The following is a 6,043-nucleotide window of genomic DNA, read 5'->3' as shown; positions in this document are numbered from 1 at the left end:
GCTTAGCTTTCAGGAATTCCATCTTTTTTTTAGCATTTCCATTCCAGTCACGTAGAATTCTGAAACGTGCATTAACCAAGAGATGTTCTGTTTTGTTCAGAGTTTGATTTGGGTATGGGATTTGACAGCAGTGTAAAACAAGAGAGTGAACTTCAACACTCGGACCTGAAGTAGGTTGACGTGTTAGACAAAGCTAATTGGATGCTAAGTACTGTATCTTAGTGACCTCCTGTGGCAGAGTGTAGGTACAATCTGTACAAAAAGTCATTTTCTAGAACAGAATATTGTTACGTACAATTGCCACAGAAAAGAATAATGTACATCTATACTTGTTCAAATACCAATCTTTCATATTAAATTCACATTAAACTACTGACAGTGTGTTCTGATGCCTTTAGGTTTAATTTTCTCTGGTATCTCAATGCTTAAGATGGTTACATAAAATTATTTACTCCATATTCTGGTTGCACTTTATCTCGTTTACCCTGGATGCAGTGGTTTTGTGTTTTGAACTCAATCATGTACTTTATTGATTTTATTTCTCTTTCATTAACTATATATCTGGAATTAAGAATTAACAAAATATCTGGAATTAAGATTCTACTGGAGACCATAAAACCATTGTCGATTGTCAGAAAAACTGATCTGGTTCACTGATGTCCTTTAGGGAAGGAAATCTGCCATCCTTACCTGGTCTGGCCTACATGTGACTCCAGAGCCACAGCAATGTGGTTGACTCTCAACTGCCCTCCAAGGGCAACTAGGGATGGGCAATAAATGCTGACCAACCAGAGATGCCCATGTCCCATGAATGAACAAATTAAAAGAAAAGTCAAAAAGACAAACACATTGAACCACAGAACATTTGTATCACAGAAGGAAGCCATTCGGTCCATCGAGATTGTGCTAGTCCCACTCCGCCTCCCTTTTCCCTAAATGTACACAATGACTGTGAAAATCCTAAGCGAACTTCTCACATTCTCTCAACTCTTTTACATGTTACTTCCATTCCTGCTTCTCAGGCTCGCTTAGAAAACAGAAAATAGCAGCAAGAGTAGGCCATTCGGCCCTTTGCAGGCTCAAAATCCTGGAATTCCCTCCCTAACAGCACTCTGGGTGCATTTCACCAAATGGACAGCAGGGGTTCAAGAAGGTAGCTCACCACCACCTTGTCAAGGGCAATTAGGGATGGGCAACAAATGCCACCTCCCCATGAACGAATAGAACAAAGTTTCTTATTAACAGCATCAAGGGTCACATGATTGCTCAGTCTGCCATCTAGTGGATGAGGAAGGGAGAGCCAAAGAGCCCAACGCAAACTGGAGACACAGCACCTCATCTTCCGACTGGGCACCTTACAACCTTCCGGATTGGACATTGAGATCAACAACTGCAGAGCTTGAACCCTCCCCTCCACCTTCACCCCATTTCCATTTATTTTATTTCTTCTTTTCATCTCATTCATCCATTTTATCACTTTTTATTCTTATTTCTATTCTTCCACTTCTGAAATCTCGCTCTCCATCTTGTCTCCAAACCCGTCCCCGTCCCCCTCCTCCCCACCATCAGGGCCAACTGCCCCATTCCTCAGGTAGCCCCCTAACAATCTGTATCTTTGTTCTGCCATTCATGCATTCCAATCACTTAATGGATGCTCTTAGCATCTTTCTCCTCCTTTATCATTGTAATTTAATTTCCCTTTGTTCAATTACAGCCCCTCGCCCCCTCCCAATCCTCATAGTATCAATCTTGTTCGATTTTCCTTCTCTTCAGCTCTGACGAGGGGTCATCCAGACATGAAACGTTGACTCTATTCTCTCTACACAGATGCTATGATGTGGAGATGCTGACTTTGGACTGGGGTAGGCACAGTAAGAAGTCTCACAACACCAGGTTAAAGTCCAACAGGTTTATTTGGTATCACAATCTTTCGGAGCGCTGCTCCTTCATCAGGTGAGTGGAGAGTTGGGTTCACAAATAAGGGCAAATGTTGTTTCATTTCTAATCTAGATTCATAGTTTTCGTACCTCTCTGATGGTTCTTGGTTATTAGGCGCACTGAATGGAGAGTGCAGAGTACTGAAGACTGATAGACAGAGCTAAGCGATCCCACAACCAACGGATCAGATCTAAGCTCTGCAGTCCTGCCACATCCAGTCGTAAATGGTGGCGGACAATTAAACAACTCACTGGGGGAGGAGGCTCCACAAATATCCCCATCCTCAGTGATGGAGGAGCCCAGCATATCATTGCAAAAGATAAAGCTGAAGCATTCGCAGCAATCTTCAGTCAGAAGTGCGAGTGGATGATCCATCTCGACCTCCTCCAGTGGTCCCCAGCATCTCAGATGCCAGTCTTAAGCCAATTCGATTCACTCCACGTGATATCAAGAAACAGTTGGAGGCACTGGATACTGCAAAGGCAATGGGCCCTGATAACACTCTGGCAATAGTATTGAAGACTTATGCTCCAGAACTTGCCACTCCCCTAGCCAAGCTCTTCCAATACAGTTACAACACTGACATCTATCCGACAATGTGGAAAATTGCCCAGGTATGTCCTGTACACAAAAAGCAGACAAATCCACCCAGCCAATTACCGCCCAATCAGTCTACTCTCGATCATCAGTAAAGTGATGGAAGGGGTCATCAACAGAGCTATCAAGCAGCACCTGCTCAGCAATAATCTGCTCAGTGACGCCCAGTTTGGGTTTCGCCAGGGTCACTCAGCTCCTGACCTCATTACAACCTTGGTTCAAACATGGACGAAAGAGATGAATTCTGAAGATGAGGTGAGAGTGACAGCCCTTGACATCAAGACCGCATTCGACCGAGTGTGGCATCAAGGAGCCCGAGCAAAACTGGAATCAATGAGTGTCAGGGGGCAAACTCTCTGCTGGTTGGAGTCATACCTGGTACATAGGAAGATGGTTGTGGTTGTGGAGGGTCAGTCATTTTAGCTCTAGGACATCTCTGCAGGAGTCCCTCAGGGTAGTGTCCTAGGCCCAACAATCTTCAGCTGCCTCATCAATGACCTTTCCTCCGTCATAAGGTCAGAAGTGGAGATGTTTGCCGATGATTGCACAATGTTCAGCACCATTCGCGACTCCTCAGATACTGAAGCAGTTCACATTCAAATGCAACAAGTTCTGGACAATATCCAGGCTTGAGCTGACAAGTGGCAAGTAACATTCGCACCACACAAATGCCAGGCAATGACCATCACCACTGATGGTCATCTAACCATCTAACTCTAACCACCATCCCTTGATATTCAATGGTGTAACCATCACTGAATCCCCCACTGTCAACATCCTCAAGGTTACCATTGAACAGAAATTCAACTGGACTCACCACATAAACACAATAGCTACAAGAGTAGGTCAGAGGCTAGGAATACTGTGGCGAGTAACTCACCTCCTGACTCCCCAGAGCCTATCCACCATCTACAAGGCACAAGTCAGGAGTGTGATGGAATACTCCCCACTTGCCTGGATGGGTGCAGCTCCAACAACACTCAAGAAGCTCAACACCATCCAGGAGAAAGCAGCCCGCTTAATCGGCACCACATCTACAAACACCCATTCCCTCCAACATCGACGCTCAGTAGCAGCAGTGTGTACTATCTACTAGATGCACTGCAGCAATTCACCAAAGATCCTTAGACAGCACCTTCCAAACCCACGACCACTTCCATCTAGAAGGACAAGGGCAGAAGATACATGGGAACACCCACCACCACCTGCAAGTCCCCCTCCAAGCCACTCACCATGACTTGGAAATATATCGCCATTCCTTCGCAGTCGTTAGGGGGGGGAATTCCAGGATTTTGACCTAACGGCATTGTGGGTCAACCCACAACACGTGGACTGCAGAGATTCAAGAAGGCAGCTCACTACCACCTTCTCAAGGGCAACTAGGGATGGGAAATAAATGCTGGCCAGCCAGCCAGCATTGACTGGGTGAAGGGGCAAGGGTCAGCCTTGGAACCTGGAGGAATTGAAATGGAGGCCGTGAGGTTTGCCGTTTGGATTCTTGAGGTTTAGAATTGCTGTGATGTGGTTCCCAGGACTTTTACTGCAAATGGGAAGGCAGACTTTAAATGAAGTTTTGCAGAAATGGGGCTCCTCTTTACATTGTACATTTTAGAAGCAAAATCTACATCTAACGGCACTTTGGATGTGGCTGCACCTCGTGGACTAAATGCAATAAATGCTGGTCTAGCCAGTGATGGCCACGTCCTGTAAACGGATAATAGTCATAAAAATGCCTAAAAATAGCACGCAAAGGAATGGTGAACATTTCCTGACTGGGGAAGTTTAAGCAATAGAAGGCTGAGATGTTCACATCTACGTTTTCCTGAGCAGAGTATGTAGCTCAGGCTGTACTTTGCTGAATCTATATAGTTGGCAAATATAAGTCCAGTTCCTTAGTGTTAATCTGGAGCAATTTAACAAAATGTACAACCCTAGGAAGTTGATGCTGGATTTGTGATATGATTGTGGCACAGTGGTAACTAGTAATCCTGAGGCCCAGCCTAAACTGTGGGGACGTGGGTTCAAATCCCACCATGGTAGCTGGTGGATTTTGAATTCAGTTAATAAAATCTGGGATATAAAACTTGGTGACCATGAAACAATCATCAATTGTCATAACAACCCATCTAGTCCAAAGATGTGCGGGTTAGGTTGATTGACCATGATAAATTGCCCCTTAGTGTCAGGGGAATTAGCAGGGTAAATATGTGGGGTTACAGGAATAGGGCCTGGGTGGGATTGTGGTCGGTGCAGACTCGATGGGCCAAATGGCCTCCTTCTGCACTGTAGGGATTCTATGATTCTAGTTCTGGGTGGGATTGTGGTCAGTGCAGACTTGATGGACCAAATGGCCTCCTTCTGCACTGTAGGGATTCTATGATTCTAGTTCATTGATTCCCCCTTTAGGGAAGGAAATCTACCATCCTTACCTGGTCTGACCTACCTACATGTGACTCCAGAGCCACAGCAATGTGGTTGAGTCTTAACTGCCCTCTGAAACGGCCCAACAAGTTCAAGCACAATTAGGAATGGGCAACAAATGTTGACAGTGCCAGATCCCGGGAAAGAATATTTAAAAAACATTGTGAGAGTAGGAGGTACAAGCAGGTGCACTATTGATACTGGATTTCTTCAGTATTGCTAAAGTTGGTAGTACACTGGAGGGAGATACCTTGGAATTTGTCCGAATGTAGAGAGGAGGATGCTGGGATTCTGCAGTCCTGTGGAGAATACACGATAGTACAGTACTTAGCACTGCCGCCTCACAGCGCCAGGAACCTGGATTCAATTCCAGCCTCGGGTCACTGTCTGTACAGAGCCTGCACGTTCTCCCCATGTCTGCGTGGGTTTCCTCCGGGTGCTCCGGTTTCCTCCCACAGTCCGAAAGACGTGCTGGTTAGGTGCATTGGCCATGCTAAATTCTCCCTCAGTGTACCCGAACAGGTGTCGGAGTGTGGCGACTAGGGGATTTTCACAGTAACTTTACTGTAGTGTTAATGTAAGCCTACTTGTGACACTCATAAATAAACTATGTGCTTGAAATATAATTGCAATATGGATGTCATGTCTAGAGGCCATCGTGCAAATTTTAAAATTCCTGGTCAGCCTTTTTGGAAATAAATCAACCACGGATGATGATAACCTCTGAACCTACACACAAGTTGGTAGTGATACATCAAGCCATTATATTCTATCCAGGATTTGCTGAAGATGTTCATTTAACTAATTTACACTGAAGTTCTCTCTTTTGACCTAATTTTACCTCTTAGTAAACTGTAGATTACGATCAAGGTTTCCCTTTCAATTAAGAGAATGCATTTCAGCATTTTACATAGAATTTATAGCACAAAAATTGACTCATTAGTCCATAAAATTTTGATTTGGTTTGATTTGATTTATTATTGTCACATGTATTAACATACAGTGAAAAGTATTGTTTCTTGCGTGCTATACAGACAAAGCATACCATTGATAGAGAAGGAAAGGAGAGAGTGCAGAGTGTAGCGTT

The sequence above is a fragment of the Mustelus asterias genome, chromosome 22 (assembly GCF_964213995.1).
Source record: "Mustelus asterias chromosome 22, sMusAst1.hap1.1, whole genome shotgun sequence".
Classification (NCBI taxonomy): Eukaryota; Metazoa; Chordata; class Chondrichthyes; order Carcharhiniformes; family Triakidae; genus Mustelus; species Mustelus asterias.
This window is presented reverse-complemented; position numbering follows the sequence as displayed.